Source organism: Thalia democratica, chromosome 9 (assembly GCF_965202585.1).
Source record: "Thalia democratica chromosome 9, ktThaDemo2.hap1.1, whole genome shotgun sequence".
Lineage (NCBI taxonomy): Eukaryota > Metazoa > Chordata > Thaliacea > Salpida > Salpidae > Thalia > Thalia democratica.
Genome location: NC_139173.1, coordinates 26,855,550 through 26,873,558, shown reverse-complemented (window position 1 = coordinate 26,873,558; position 18,009 = coordinate 26,855,550).

The window sequence follows — 18,009 nt, the reverse complement described above, 5'->3', positions numbered from 1 at the left end:
AAGTTTACAAAGTATAATGTTATAACGTATTTAATTACAATCTAAAAATACATACAAATATTACATAAAACTATTCAAAATATGTTTTGTTTACAAACTCATCAAAAGATGTTTAATTTAATTCTAAACTAAATTTTATTAAGTTATTTTTTTTATGTAAGATATCATACTTTCCAAATTATGAAAACCTTAAGATGCTGTATAATACTTTAAAAATCTTAAGGTTTTAAAAATATTTTATTGTAATGTAAAATTAATTTTTATTACCTAGGATAAAGTAATATCTATAAGATATAATTTTAGTTCAAGGCTAAAAGTTTTGGCTCAAGCTAAGTAAGTTACAATAAAAGAAATAGTATAAAAAATTAAAAACTGAAGTAATAAAATAAAATTGTATTTCATCCAAAACAAAAACAACATCAAATTAAGGGCATAGGGGGGTTAATCACCTTTTTAACAAATTAGTCTTGTTATATTGAGTTTTTTTAACTAAGCTACAAGTTGCTTTTTACAGACTTCTAAAACTCAAAATATTTTTAAGATATAATGGTCAAGTCAGAGACTACAATAGGTTCCTTAAGGGAGGCGTAAACTAAAACATCAAATAACTAAAAACTTATTTTCTCCTATGTTTATTGAGTTAACTACTTTAAACTTTCAGGAAATGTTCCTTGCAATATTTAGAAAATTCTTTTGGAGCAAAATTTAGAAAAATTAAAAATAAAAACTTTATGACAAAAAAATATGTTTTTTTGCAATGTTTTCAATTAAAATATTTTCTTCTTCTTTAATTTTGTTCTGACAGAGTTTTCAAATTATTACAAGGAACATTTCTTGAAAGTTTGAGGCAGTTATCTCAAAGAACATAGGAGAAGATAGGCTTTTATTGAAAAAGTCCTTTGTTGTAGTTTAAGTTTGCGCCTTCCATAAGGAACTTATTGTTGCCTCCGACTTTGACCTGCTGTATCTCAAAAACTATTTAGAACTTTTAAAAACTGTAAAAAGCATCTTGTAGCTTAGTTAAAATTCTTTAACATATGATTAAATTATTCTATATAATTATTATAGTTTTTAGCTATTTTATGAAGGCTAAGTTTTTTGCAGGGTTGCCACTGGTTTTTTCAAAGTTTTTTCTGGTTTTCCAATTTTCTTCAAGGTTTTTAAAAGTACACATTTTTAGGTCTATTTTAAGTTTAAAGTTAATTTTAAGGTAAGAAACTGTGTTAAAACATATTAAAAAATTACTGATACTGTAAAGCTACTTCAAATATGCTTTTTATAAAAAAAAATTGATGATGACAAATATTTTTTATTTATAGGATAGATTTTTTGAGTAAAATCAAAACTTTACTACTGAACATGTGAAAATTTGTTAAAATTTCAGGTTTTTTTTTGCCTGAATTGTCAAATTTCAGGTTTTTCAAGGTTTCCAGGTAAAATGGCAACCCTGTTTTTTAAGACCAACAGGCTGGCTTTTTCTAGCATAAAAATTGGTAAATAAGCTATTTTATGCGGGTAGCTGTCAAATTTGCACAAGCGTACAAAATTGCATGGAGTAAATTTTGCACAAGCGTACAAAATTGCACAAAGACTTTTTTGCAGAAGCAGACAATTTAGCATGGAGACATTTTGGCACAAGTTGAATATTTTCTTTTCTATAATTGTTTTACTAATTTATTTTTATTTTTAATTTATCTTTTTTCATCACTGCTACCCCTAACTATAGTCTGTAACTTATTTTTTTTAAATAAACCTTTTTTTTTCATGAAAAAACGATCCTTCGTGCAAAATTGACCCTTGGTGCAAAGAATTAAACACCTTGTGTAAATTTGAAAAGTAAAACTTGATTAACAAAGCATTTAAAAGGTTGTCCTACTTCTTGAAACAAAAATATTCATTTGAATAAGCAAAATTGAAAGTATTAAAAAACTAAACATATCTTTCTTTGTGTTTTTGTTTTAAGAACTGAGACAGTTTTTTCAAAGGTTTTCCACCAATTTCTATTAAGTAAATATGAGCATGCATGATTTTAAATAATGGTTTGATCACTGATATTTTTTTTAAATTATTGGTCAAATTATCTTTGTACAATTTTGTTCCCTCGTTCAATTTTGTGCCCTTATACAATTTTGTCTTTGTGGAATTTTGACCTGTTCCCATTTTATGCATGCTAAATTTTTTTAGGACCAACAACTTTTAACAAAACCATCAGTGATCAAACCATCATTTTAAATCATGCATGCCTATATTTACTAAATAAAAATTGGCAGAAAACCATTGAAAAAATTGCCTCAGTTCTTAAAACAAAAACACAAAGAAATAGTTGTTTAGTTTTTTAATACTTTCAGTTCTGCTTATTCAATTGAATATTTTTGTTTTAAGAACTAGGACAGCATTTTCAATGGTTTGTTAACCAAATTTTACTTTTGAAATTTACACAAGGTGTCTAATTCTTCTCATAAAAAAGCAGACTATCTGCATAGTATTCATCCTAATTTATATCTACTTAACATTAATTAACTAATTTTATAAAGGCCTTAGGGATTCCACCTTGTGTTAGTTTAAATTTTTGAGTTTTTTGAAAGTTGCAAAGTTTTACTGCATAATAACTTTGTGAATACAAAGATACTGAACAGGTCACTGATATAAGTAATTGTAACTTTAAAAAACGACAAAGAATTTTAGTTAGATTTAGTTAGAAGTAGGTTTACATTGGTTGCTGTAAGAAAACCATGTGGAACAAACAAGGCACTAAACATTCAGTATTCACTTTACATTTTTTATTACTACTTTCTACGACAGTGGTCAGCAAACTGCGGCCCGCGAGCACGTTTATTTTTAAATGGAATGCAGCCCGCGAAAGAAAATTCTGCGGCCCGCGAGCAGGTATATGTGGCCCGCTGAGCAAAAATATTTATTAAACCAAATTAATATTGGTAATTTGGTTTAATTTGATTAATTTTGTTTTAAGTCACTGTATTAGATTTTAAAACAAATAAAAGACTTTTCTGCTTTAGCTTAAAAATGTGAAAAAGACAGAGAAGCATTAGACCAGTGTTTTTTTTTCAGTATCATACTAACTTTCTTCTTACAACAGCAAGTAATTATCTAAAAAAAGTGTAAATATTACTTGGATTTAGTAAAATAGTTACAAAATTTTTACTAAGTAAATAAAAAAATGCAAATATTTTCAGTTTTATAAAAAAGTAATGCACAATTACTAGTTGAAATATAATTTCTTTACAGTTAATGTACTTTGTTTAACATGTATTTTATACATAAGTTTTTTTTAGATGTTTCATAACTATAAGTTAAGTTTTTGTGTGCACAAAAACATTTAAAACGACATAATAAAAAGAATTAAGGTTTATTTTATCTTGGTTTTGACAAGTTTTTGTTTTTTAGAATTTTTCTGTGCACTTATTTCCTAGTGCAAACCAATATGCACATACGCTCATTTTTTGAACAATTATTTTATTTGATACTTAGTTAGATTAAGAAAAGTTTTCTATTATTATTTTTTATATATGTAACATCTTAGTGTGTACTAGGGGCGTCGCGTGGGGTGTTGCACTGCCGCAACTGCACCACCTTAAAATTTTGTAAGAAAAAATTAAGTATCTATAACGTTTTCGTTATTCACTGCCGCAAACTCTTAGCTGACTGCCGCAAATGAACTCAATCAGCAAAATTTCTTCAAGAATTACCGCAAAATCAATATTTTGCGGTTAGTAAGCTAAGTTGAAAATTCTCTGAAACATTACAGGTTTAAGTATCATTCCACAAGTTATTGTAAACAAAAAATGAAAACAAAGCTAAGCAGAGCACAGGCAACTCGAGAAGAAGCAATTCGAGAAGAAGCAACTCGAGAAGAGGCAACTCGAGAAGAAGCAACTTGAGGAGAAGCAAATCGAGCAGAAGCAACTCAAGCAGAGGCAACTCGAGCAGAAGCAAATCGAGAATAAGCAACTCGAGCAGAAGCATCTCTACCAGAGGCAACTCGAGTAGGGACAACTCAAGTAGGGGCAAATCGATCCCCTTCAACTCGATTTTTTTTTTGCACCACCTAAAAAAAATACCACGCGACGCCAATGGTGTGTACCAACACATTAAAAACAATATACATCACTAGAGTAAAACAGTTTTTGTTCGGTATACATGTTCATTTTTTAAAAAAAAATATTTTTGAAAATTAAACATGTTTTTATACTTTGCATACTAATATACACAAATATTGTTGTTTGCTTAGTTGTTACAAACTAGATTTAGGGATGGTAAATTTATTAAGTTTGTATAGTCGATTAACGTAAGGTTCCTTTGTACACCGGGGCCTTCGACCAAACTTTTTAAGCGTTTTTTTCTTATTGTTCAATAAACAATATGTATAATTAATCAAATAGTTCAAATTCAAGCAAATAAACAAGTAAACGTTGCCACACACTGAGACTAAGTCAGGTCAGTTTAAGACTAATCAAATATTATGACAAGTTACGCATTTTTTCATTTTTTGGCTTGAATTTCTTTTTTTTGTTTTATAATTCCCGGCTACTTTTTGATCACTCTCTCTGGCTTTTTTGTTTTGAAGAGAGGCAAAGTAAACTTATGATGTATGTTTTGTTCAATTCACAGTGTTGGTTTGAACTATAATATATGTTGAATTTTAAGTCTTGTAGCTGCTATAATTTAAAATATAATTTATATTGATTGTATACATATAAGTGTGAACAATCAGTGTTGCCAAAAAACTTTGAATTCTTAAAAAGCTTGGAGTTTGACAATCTCTGCTAATAAAATTTAGAAAAACCTGGAATTTGAGAACTTATAGAAAAACTGCGAGTTTTAAACAATATTTACCTGTAAAGTAATGAAATATCGATTTGACATAAAAAATCTAACACAAAATATTTATTTTGTTATTATCATTGTTTTTATTTAAAACTTTTAAAGTAACTTGACAGTGTCTTTTTAATTTTGCTATACTATTCAAGATAGTTTTTTTATCTTAAACTTAATTATATACTAAAAATCGACCCAAAAACTTGTACATACTTTCAAAAACCTTGAAGAAATCAAAAAACCTGGAAAAATCTTTGGCAACTCTGGAACTGTTTACATTCTTTCTAAGGATTAAAAATAGCACCTAATTTTTGTTTGACATACGTCGATTTTATATAACACAGAAAAGACTATTTTTTTAAATGGGTAATAAAGAAAGTTTTAAGTATAATGACTGACTACTTTAATACTCTGATCTTCAACATCCCTTGTAGGTAATAAAGATTTATATGGTTTCGCAGTATAATATTATTTTATTGTATAAAAAACCTTATACAGAAACTATCATAGGAATTATTGTAATACAAAGTAATTACTTTTGCTACTTTATAAATTTCCTTAAAAATATTTTCTGATCAGTCTGTAGTTACTTAACATAATCATGTGCATTGTTTAAGCTGCCTTAAGCGATTTTTTTGTTTCTTGGAATAAATTACAACTAACGTTTTCAAAGTTTACATTTACTCTTTTTAAATGCAATATATTTATTGCAAATAAAGAATTGCTACAACACTCAATAAATAATAAGTGTTTATACTTTATAAATGGTGTGATAAACTTTTATATATTCATTTAGTATTTAAGAAACTTAATTATCCATTCAAGCTGAGTTATAATAATTTTTCTTTGCTATATAATTAATTCATTGTTAATAAACTTTGTTATTTATTTATTTTGTGAACTTATTTTAAAAAGGTTGTCAAACAAACAGGCTAGTTTGAAGAAACTTAAAAAATCGTACTAGGTTAGACCTGTTTAAATAATTTTTAAAAACTCAGGTGTGTAAAACTTTACTTTTTAGCTTAACATAATTCATAGTTGTAAAGTTGCTTGAAGTCAAAAGTACTATTCTAAATAAACTATGTCTCTGTAATAGCGTGTTTCAGTTAATACTTTTTAAAGTAGTAGAATACAATTGATAAATTTAACACTAAAGGTTTAGGCTTTCAAATAGACGTAACTGCATTGAAAACATTAAAAGTTTAAATAAAATTATTTGAAAACATATAAAAATAAAACACTAACTAAAATAGTACCCTAACAATAAAAAAAATTAAAAATCGCCTTTAACTAAATAGTGTAATAATTGCCATTCAGAAGTATATATAAAGTATACAAATGTGACCGTTTGATTTAAATACTTTGTCTAAATTTTGAAAGGTTGTTATTTTAGTAAAATAAAGTATACAACTGTTTAAAACTTTTACATTCTACTTCTTTCTTATCTATTTGCTTTTGCTCATAATTATAATTTACAATATATGAAAAGTTAATTATATATTTAAATGTACTATTTTTTCTTTTTCTACTTATATCAATGTCATCAAATTAATTTTTTTTCATGTTATTAAAATAGTCAACGAAAACATTGGCGAAAGTCTACAAAGCTGAAGCCTTGGCTTTCGTATACCGTGAAACTAACTTATCATAATAAATCATAAAGTAGCCGTTTGCTGGCATTGATCAGTGACGTCAACATTGTCTTTAGCCGTGCAGTGTTTAATGTATTGTCTACTAGGCAAGATAGTTAGTACGCTCGTATTGATTTATCATGATAAGCCGTTTATAATTTGATGACTACAAGTATTTCGGTTGTGACTGATTAATGAATCCTAATCAGGACGAAACCAGTCTCAGTATACTGAAGGCTTAGGGTCTGACGATTGAATTGGTATAATCAAACTTTGTTAACTTTAGCTTGTTTCACGGCATACGCAAGTATGGATCCTATCCAAATAATATAAAGTCAAAAACACTGTATACAGTTACAAAACAACAATTGAATAATGGACTTTAATTATTTGTTAATATTTGTTTTTTCTACAAATCTCACATCACAACTGTACGCAATATAACATAGTTTACAACGTATACAACTATCACATCACAGTTAAGTAAAGTTTACAACTATCACATCACAGTAGTGAGAAGCTACAACTATCACATTACAGTAGTTAGGAACTACAACTATCATAACACAGTGTGACGAGTTTACAACTATCACATTACAGTAATGAGAATTTACAACTATCACATCTCAGTAATGAGAATTTACAACTATCACATCTCTTTAGTTAAACGTTTAAAACTATCACATTGTGATTTACGGGGGGAGTGCCCTGGGTTTGTTGACAAACTAGTCGCCATACTAAATCGTGGAGAAGGTTTTCTAGAGGGTAGCTTTGCTACGTCTAGACTAGAGGGGGGTTTATAGTTAGGGTCAATGTTAGGTATAATTGAGACTAAGATAATTCAGTTTAATGAATAGAGTCAATACAAGATAATGAATTTGTTAAGTTTTAAATTCAATGAGAAATACAAATCTACAAAATTGGCATATTAGACAATTATAAAAAATAGTTTAAAAAGGTATCAGTCCTAACAAGATTGTATAAACTAGCAAAGAAGTCAAATACAAAAAAACCTAGCAATGTAATAGTGTAAGCCCCTAATGAAATTGTATAAATAGGAATTTTAAAATGTTATTTCATTTTGAACTAGCTGATGAGTTGAAATTCAATTGTTCAAAATCAAATGTATAGTTTGTGCCCAAACAAGTAACAAATCCAAATCTAATAAGCTGTAAGTGGAGTGATACCAACACTTAAATCCAAATATAAAACTGTGTCCAAACAAGAAACAAATCCAAATCAAATAAGCTGTAAGTGGACTGATATAAACACTCAAATTCAAACATAAAATTGTGTCCAACAGCACAGAAGTGGCTGCAACCGAGTAATAAGAAATGTTTTATTATTGCAATATCAATCAAGTTTTATGCATAATAATAAATGATTTTCGGATTAGCAATGTGCTGATTGTGATTGGCTGTAAAGCTTCATTTTGATATTCAAAACTTGATATCAGGGATGCATTACCAATGCATTACAACATCACAGTTGTGAGAAGTATACATTACATATATTACAGTAGTGAGAAGTTTACAACTATCACATCACAGTAGTGAAAAGTTTATAACTATCACACCACAGTAGTGATGAGTTTACAACTATCACACCACAGTTTTAAAAAATTTACAACTATCACACCACAGTAGCAAGGAGTTACAACTATCACATCACAGTAGCGACGAGTATAAAAACTATCACATCACAGTAGTGAGGAGTTTACAACTATCACATCACAGTTGTGAAAAGTTTACAAGTACCACATTACAATAATTAGGAGCTACAACTATCACATCAAAGTAGTGACAAGTTTACAACTATCACATCACAGTAATTAGGAGTTTACAACTATCACATCGCAGTAGTGACGAGTTTACAACTATCACATCACAGTAGTTTGAGTTTACAACTATCACATCACATTTGTGAAAAGTTTACAACTATCACATCACAGTAGTTATGAATTTAAAACTACTCCATTATGATTTACGGGGGGAAGTGCCATGGGATGATGGACACATTAGTCACCATGCTAAATCGTGGAGAAGGTTTTCTATAGGGTAGCTTTGCTACATCTAGACTAGAGGGGGGTTTATAGTTAAGGTCAATGTTAGGTATAATTGAGACTCAGATAATTCTATTTAATAAATAGAGTCAATACAAGACAATGAATTTGTTTAGCTTTAAATTCAATGACAAATACGAATCTACCCAATTGGCAAATTAGACAATTAAAAAAAATAGTTTAAAAATGTATCAGTCCAAACAAGATTGTATAAATTAGCAAAGAAGTCTAATATAGAAAATATAGCAATGTAATAGTGTAAGCCCCTAATGAAATTGTATAAATAGGCATTAAAAAAGTTTTTTTATTTTGAACTAACTGCTGAGTTAAAATTCAACTGTTCAAAATCAAATATAGAGTTTGTGCCCTAACAAGTAACAAATCCAAATCTAACCAGCTGTAAGTGGAGTGATACCAACACTTAAATCCAAATATAAAACTGTGTCCAAACAAGTAACAAAGCTTGGTCTGGTTTTTAGTTATGACTGTCGCTTTATATATAACATTTTCCATTGGGTAACTTCCATTTACCGGGCATTGTTGTTTTTTTCAGTCACGCATCCGCCTATCTTTGTCCTGCGTATCTAATATTTTTCGATTGTGTGCCATTATAAGTTGTTTTATGTTTTGCATGCAGGAATAGGACACTTTTGATGTCTTCCTTTTAAAAACTTTACAATATAGATGGTATTTAGTAAAGTTTTTGTCCACAATCTCCAGGAAGCGCTTCCCAACCCGTGTTGCCACACTTTTGCAGAGTGGAGGATTGAAATATAAAATATTTCTTCTCCTTCTTTTCTTATTCTTACCCTTCTTGTTTTTGTGGCTATAGGCTAACTCTTGATCGTACCCACTTTCTCTTATAGCTTCTTGGTGTTGTTGGGTTGTTTCTTTGAAAATGCTTTGACTGCTAGAAATCTTTTTGAGGCGGTCATTCACTGCGACCGGTATGTGCTTTAAAACATGCTCTGAATGGTTTGAGATAATATATATATATATGTATAAGTAGCAAACTACATATGGAATTTAAAAGATAACAATACAGACTACAAAATTAAAGGGGAAATATTAAACAGGACAAAATCAAAATTCAGTACTAAATTTGGCTGCAAATATTTAATTTTGCGAAAAACACGAGTATTTTATAACATTTTTATAACAGTCGAATACTGTTTTCTAATAGCTTAAAACATTTTTCTAAAAAAACCTTTTTAAACTTTCTTAAAATGCATAAATTAACAACTACATCGTATCTATTCGAATTCAGCTAATTGTACAATAAACTGTATCATTACTACGTCAAAATTATTATAAAAATTTTTTAAACCTAAATTTCTGTTTACTATTGTAATAAACTGTAACTTACTGAGGAGCACATGAAATTTTATATTTCATGTATGAAACAGCTGTATAAATTCTATATAATTTTTATATAAATTTTAATATAATTAGATAATATTAAGCTGCAATTTAATTTGTCGAGCACTATCCACCAGAAGTTTTTATAAAACCTTTAATATACATATATATATATATGTATATATATATATGATTTATTGGAAAAGTTCACATCACAGCAATTCACATCACAGCAATCAAGAAATTACAACTATCATATCACAGTTGTGAAACGTTTACAACTATCACATCACAGTTGTGAAAAGTTTACAACTATCACATCACAGTAGTAAGAAGTTTAAAACTATCACATCACAGTAGTTTGGAGCTACAACTATCACATCACAGTAGTGACGAGTTTACAACTATTACATCACAGTAGTTTGAGTTTACAAATATCACATCACATTTGTTAAAAGTTTACAACTATCACATCACAGTAGTTAAGAGCTACAACTATCACATCACAGTAGTTAGGAACTATAACTACCACATCACAGTAGCGACGAGTTTATAACTGTCACATCACAGTAGTAAGAAGTTTACAACTATCACATCACAGTAGTTTGGAGCTACAACTATCACATCACAGTAGTGACGAGTTTACAACTATTACATCACAGTAATGACAAGTTTCCAACTATCACATCACATTTGTGAAAAGTTTACAACTATCACATCACAGTAGTTATGAATTTAAAACTACTCCATTGTGATTTACGGGGGGAAGTGCCATGGGATGATGGACACATTAGTCACCATGCTAAATCGTGGATAAGGTTTTCTATAGGGTAGCTTTGCTACATCTAGACTAGAAGGGGGTTTATAGTTAGGGTCAATGTTAGGTATAGTTGAGACTAAGGTAACTCAGTTTAATAAATAGAGTCAATCACGATAATGAGTTTGTTAAGCTTTAAATTCAATGACAAATACGAATCTACCCAACTGGCAAATTAGACAATTATAAAAAATAGTTTAAAAAGGTATCAGTCCTATTAAGATTGTATAAATTAGCAAAGAAGTCAAATATAAAGAACCTAGCAATGTAATAGTTTAAGCCCTTAATGATAAGAAATGATCAGGTTTAATTTGGTTAGAAGTGATTGGGTTAGAAATAATCTTGTTAGAAATGATCCGGTTAGAAGTGATCCGGTAAAAAATGATCGGGTTAGAAATGATCGGGTTAGAAGTGATCGGGTTACAAGTGACCGAGTTAGAAGTGATCGGGTTAGAAATGATCGGGTTAGAAGTAATCGGGTTAGAAATGATCGGGTTAGAAATGATCGGGTTAGAAGTGATTGGGTTAGAAATGATCGGCTCCCATCACAGCACAGTAGTGACGAGTTTACAACTATCACATCACAGTAGTAACGAGTTTACAACTATTACATCACAGTAGTGACCAGTTTACAACTATCACATCACAGTAGTGACCAGTTTACAACTATCAAATTACAGTTGTGAAAACTTTCAAACTATCACATGACTGTTGTGACAAGTTTACAATCATCACATCACAGTAGAGAGGAGCTACAACTGCAACATTACAGTTTTTTCGAAATTTAAGAAATATACCTTTGAAGTAACTCATAAAAGACCCGTGCTTTTTTGAGTTGTCTTACGTTTTCACATGCATCTCCTAAATGTGGTGAATCTCAACTAATTTGAGAGTACCATTTGTGAGCCAAGATTCTGAGTGACATTTTCCAAAAGTGACGGGAAATAACAAACTTATATTTTATTGAACAGTTATTTTTCTCAAAATTTATAAAACATTTAATAATTATCTGACAATCTAAAATAAAAAATAAAAAATATACATATTGCAATAAAAAAGCTGAGTTTATTATAATTAGACAAATCGTTATTTTTTGACTTAACTTAAAGACTATAAGTTCAAAATTGTGAAAATAGATTTTTGTTTGTAAGTCTCGAAAAGATAATTACTACCTGTATTACCATTTTTTAAATTTGAAAATTTAAAATTTATGCATAGCTCTAACATTAGATTAGCTTTTAGGCCTACTTTTTTGTGTAGTAACGTCAATAATACAATCAACAAACGGTATCAAAAAAACAAGTATTGATACAGAGATTAATTGTCTGAAAAAAAAAAACATTTTTTGAGAAAAAAATCTAAGTAAAAACTACAAAAAAAGTAATTCCTCTATTATCATTTCATCGATATCCATAAAGTTCAGCATTTTTTGTGATGATTTATTTATTAAAATTAATAATCATAGTACTTAAAGCATAGGAGCATTATATGATTAACTAACAAACTAAAAAACTGTCAATGTTCATTTGATGAAATTTTTCAAAGTCAAAAAATCAACCTTTGACAAAATTGTATGAAAGACTTAGAACTTTCGTGAGGTGTCTCTAAGGTATGCATACATATCTCCTAAGTTCTTTTTTTACTTTTTGCAAAAGTTTGTTAAAAGCACAAAGTATATTTTAAAAAGAAAAAAATACCTACCTTTAAAAAATGTATCGATTAAAGTAAAATGATTATACTATTAGAGTATATTTGTAACTCTGATTTTTTTTTCTTAATAATTACAGTTTTTTCACGAAACAAGATGTTGAACAATTATAAATTGAAAAAATATTTTTAGTAAATAAAAAAACAAACCAAGTGTGTTGACACTAAACGTAAATTACTTAACTTAAAAATTATAAACAATGACTTGCAGTAAAAAGTTAACAAGTGTTTTGTGTATTTTCGCTGCTTACAACTACTTGACTATGGACCGAAAAGGCTAAACTAAAAAGGGTCAAATTGTTGATGATGCGACTAACCAAGAGAAAGTTGATGCTTTAAAGTAGATGATCGATCATCGTTGTCGGCAACAGTACGGTAGTGATCTAACGAATCCGGCCATTTTGGACTCGGATTTGGATTCGGCCAAATCCTAATTTCAAAATAAGACTCAGACTCGGCTGAATCCTAAGTTTCAAAATTAGACTCAGACTCGGATTCAACTGAATCATAATTCAAAAAAAAAAAAAAGACTAGAACTCGGATTCGGCCAAATCCGAAATTTTGGATTCGGTAGACTATTTAGACTTTTTGAATTTTACTTAACTGTTTGGAAAAAGTTAAATGAAATGTAAAACTAGTTAACGAATTCACGTTTGAGTTGATAAAAAAAAGTTTTTCACACTTATAAAAGCCTTATCATTTTGATTTATAATTTTGCACACAGTATAAAAACTATGATATATTATTTTTGTTAGACTCTCAAATAAAATTAAGTAAATATTTAAGGCGTTTAATTTCAATCTTTGTATAACCGCTTTTATTTATTAATCATATGTTTAGTTTTTTATGTTTGCTCGTTGTAATGAACTGCTGCTTTATTAAAACGAAGAAAAACATGTAACTTAAATATGTAACATTAAAGCAGATGCTTGCATACTTTTACCTGTATACTTTATGTTAATATTTTATTAATTATTCAATTGACAGTTTTAACTTATGACATATACCTTAAAACTTCCAACACTTAAACATTTCTTTTAAAAAACAATGTTCTAAAGAAAAGAAATATGTTAACAGTATAATCTTAACTATTTGTAATGATCTGCTGCAACTGCTTGCGTTATTTATTTTTGAGCTCCGAATAATTAGAGCTTGATGCAGTCATGAGAAATAAGGCTTAAATCAATGATGAAACATTTCATCAAAAACCTTTGGCTAGTGATTTATAAAAGTTTTAAAAGCAGCTTATACTTATTGAATAAGAAATTTTGTAATATTGTTGTGTAATTCTTTTGCATAAATGATGCATCTTTTTAACTATTTTTCTTAATTTATATAGAATAGTTTATAATAGTCTTTAGTATTGATAGATAAAGATCACTAATACATTATAACAAGTTACTATAAAAGCATTTTATATTTATTATGTCCAATTTAAGAAATACAAATATCAAGCTGCCCGTAAAGGGTCCTATGCACAAACGTGCTAGAAAGTCACCCCGTCTGCAGGAAAATTATGGGAAAAAAATTCAGTATGAAAATCTTCCCATAGACAGTCAACCAGACTCAACTGAGACTTTGGATATTGGCGCACCAATATCCATAGCTCACAAATTTTTAATAAATTTATATTTTATTTTATGTTATATTTTTAAGTAAAAGATTGTTATGAAAACAAAATCTTAAAATAATTGAAGTTTATCATTCTCTTTACAGGGTTGCCAAAAAACCTAAAACTCTGGAATTCGACAATTTAGACTAAAAAATCTGGAGTTTGATAAATTAAAAAAACTTGAAAAACCTGGAATTTTGAACAAATATCACTAACAAAAATGGATTTTAAAACACATTTTACATGTTAAGTAAAATCTTGATTTGACACAAAAAATCTTTCTTGGAGATAAAAATTTTATGTCATCATAACAATTTTTTTATTAAAAGCAACTTTAAAGTAACTTTACAGCATCTTTTCAATTTTTTTATATAATTTGATACAGTTGTTAACCTTAAACTAAACTTTAAATTAAAAAAAAAGACCCAAAAATGTGTACTTTTAAAAGCCTGGAGGATTTTTTGAAAACCTGAAGAAAATTTGCTAAAAACATTTGGCAACCCTGTCTTGGAGACTGAAGACCTTTATTAGTTATATATCTTTTAAGATAACAGGTTTAAATGAACGATTTGGGCTAATTTTATACTGTTTCTAGTGCGGAATTTTAGTTTACAAAAGTCATATATTATTAAAAAAATTGTTTGTTAGCTTTTATTAAAATTAGCAATCAAGGGTTACCGAACACTCATGGTACTAAAGGAAACGCAGGTTTTTTTTTTAATTTTATAAAAGCTAAAATTAAAAATTAAAAAACATATCTGTTTTGATGCTAATCAAGGTGGTGATTCTCCTACATTGCCACCTGAGAAACCAAAACTACAAGACTTTTTTAGATCCGAAAAAGTTTTCAACTCACTATTCTTTGTTTGAAATAGAATCAAACACAGCTACACAGGAGGACAAGCATCAGGATTCTATTGTAAAACAAAATGAAGCAGTAATAAAGGGCTTTTTTGCTACAGAAAATTTGAATACAGGAACTAACGAGGGTGAAGTCTTTAACTGATGGAACTTGAACAAGAGAAAATACCCACCTCTTGCCAGTTTTGCAAGGAAATATCTTGCTGCACTATCATCTTCTGTGTATTCTGAAATATTATTTTTTGAAGCTGAGAATTTGTACGAGCAAAAGCGCTATTGATTGCTTCCAAAGACCAGCGAAAAACTTGTATTTCTCCACCACAACTTGAAAAAACAAGAACATTGTTCAAACTTTTTTTTACGAAATGAGTAATAATATAATACGTAATTATTATATTCTAACTTATATTGTATTTACATAACAAACAGATTAAGTGTTTTGGATTCGGACTTGGACTCGGATTCGGCTGGATCCAAATATCAAAATTGAAATTTGAAATTAAAACTCGGATTTGGCCGAACCCAAGTTTTTGGACTTGTTAGATCACTACAGTACGGAGTCATCAAATATTTCGTAATAGTAACTTCTCACTACTGTGGTGTGACAGTTATGAACTCCTTACTACTGTGATGTGATAGCTGTAACTCCGCACTACTGTGGTGTGACAGTTGTGAACTCCTTACTACTGTGATGTGATAGCTGTAACTCCGCACTACTGTGGTGTGACAGTTGTGAACTCCTCACTACTGTGGTGTGACAGTTGTGAACTCCTTACTACTGTGATGTGATAGCTGTAGCTCTTCACTACTGTGGTGTGACAGTTGTGAACTCCTTACTACTGTGATGTGATAGCTGTAGCTCTTCACTAATGTTATGTGGTAGTTGTAGCTCCTCACTACTGTGATGTGATAGCTGTAACTCCTCACTACTGTGGTTTGACAGTTGAAACTCTTTACTACTGTGATGTGGTAGTTGTAGCTCCTAACTACTGTGAGGTGATAGTTGTAATTCCTCATTACTGTGATGAAATAGTTGTAACTCATCTTTACTGTAATGCAGGAACGTAGCTAGCTTAAAAAAGTTACGAATCTGCAAAAACTAAAACATCTGAAATAACACGTCCTAGCGGGAACACAGCAAGTTAAACTACCTCTAATATTATTAAATTTAATCTGAAAATATGCAGTTATGTTAATACATCAAAAATGGAATGTTGAAGTACGAGTGATAATTGTAGACAAGGCAATTTATTCTGCTCCACACCCCATATGACTCTTTATGTCATGCCACTTTTGTAAACCCAGAAAATATTTATTAAAAAGAAGTATAAAAAATCACAATTTAACTCAAAAACATTAAAGGCATAGGGGGAGGGTAAACACCCTTTTTTGGTTTTTGAATTTTTAAAAAATAACTTTATTCGTGTTAGCATTTATTATTGCTATAGGATATTTGGTTTTTAATTATTCTAAAAAAAAAGAAGTTAAATTCCCATTTATTTATTATACTTGAACTTGTTATGCAGTTTTTTTTTTCTTTTAAAGGAACTTATGGTCTTCGCGTTAATTAATATGAAAAAAGCTTGTTATTTCAATATAGAACCTTTAAAATTATTTTAAAATAAGTTGTGTTATTGTTAATTAACTTTTTTATTGCAAAAAAATTCTAGTTTTAAACCAGTCTTAAATACACTGATTAGCTATGAGTTTTTTTGTTTAAGCAAGCTTTTACTTTTTTAAATAAAATTTTTATTTGCTTGCTTTTATTGCAAACTACGGTCTATCAGTTAAACTTTAAACAATAGAAAACTGTTTATTTTTTGTTTTTGCTATAAAATAACAATTTGTAACTCATTGATGTAAAATTTTTACAAAATTTTAGTTTGCTGATGTTATTCATAAAGTTATAACTTTATACTTAAAGAAGTATAATAACATTTTTAGTTGCTGGTACACTCTTAAAACACTTTTAAGGTTAAATTGAATAAATATGAATTTCATAAATTCAAAAATGCAACAATTAACATATACATGTAGTATACATATAGTACGTCAGATACATGGTCGAAAATTGGTGATTAGTATAATATAGTAAAGTCAAAAATTTAGCTCAGTTGCCGTCAAAAAAGTTGTTAAATATTTGTAGTTGAAAATTGGTAATTGTTTACATAAAAAATTTTTGTTTTGTTTTATGTGTACTTGTTTTAAGTTTTGTTGTGAACTTTTTTATATTTTCGTAGCTGTTCAAAATTTTTTTTATAAAACTGCTATAAGCTAAAACTATAAAACTCCTCACCACTGTGATGTGACAGTTGTAAAATTTACACTAGTGTGATGTGATAGTTGTAAAACTCCTCACTATTGTGATGTGATAGTTGTGAACTCTTCACTACTGTGATGTGACAGTTGTAAACTCCTCACTACTGTTATTTTTATCAATATGGTTATCAGTTTTTTTACTATTCTAACTTTATTATTATCCATTTTTTTTTTGTTATTGTTTTTATTGAATTATTCATAGTTTTTATTTATTTAAATAGTTTTTATTTTGTTTTAAATAATATTTATTATTGTTCTAAGTATAAAAAATAGTTATTTTCAATGTTAATAGCATAGAAAATACAATATTTTAATTGTTTTAATTTTAGTCCCTGGTACTTGTTTATTTCTCATTCTCAAACTGAATTTGAAATGTTTACAGTTTTTTTTACAACGTCTTTTAAAGATAATGTTTACAAGCTAATGATGTAAACAGTGTTACGGATGGAGAACAGCTAGAAAGTGTTATTTTCTGTTAAAAAGAAAAAAAAATAATTTGCTTATAGAAAAAACTGTCAACATAAACCAGAAGAGCAGTAAAATAAAGTATATGACCTAACACTTGCAAACTGACTATTTTGAAAACTGAAGGATGGAAGTATTATTTTGTTTTGGTAAGATTTTAAAAATTCAATCTTCTTGACAGTTTAAATTTTATTTAACTTTAAAAATATGTTTGTGTATAATGTACTTAGTGTTATTTTATTTGAAATCTAATAAGTTTTAGATACTTTTTTTTGAAAAACAGAACTTTAATTTTTTTGGTTTTGTTTAATAATTGTAATAATTTCGAATACTAGGCTTT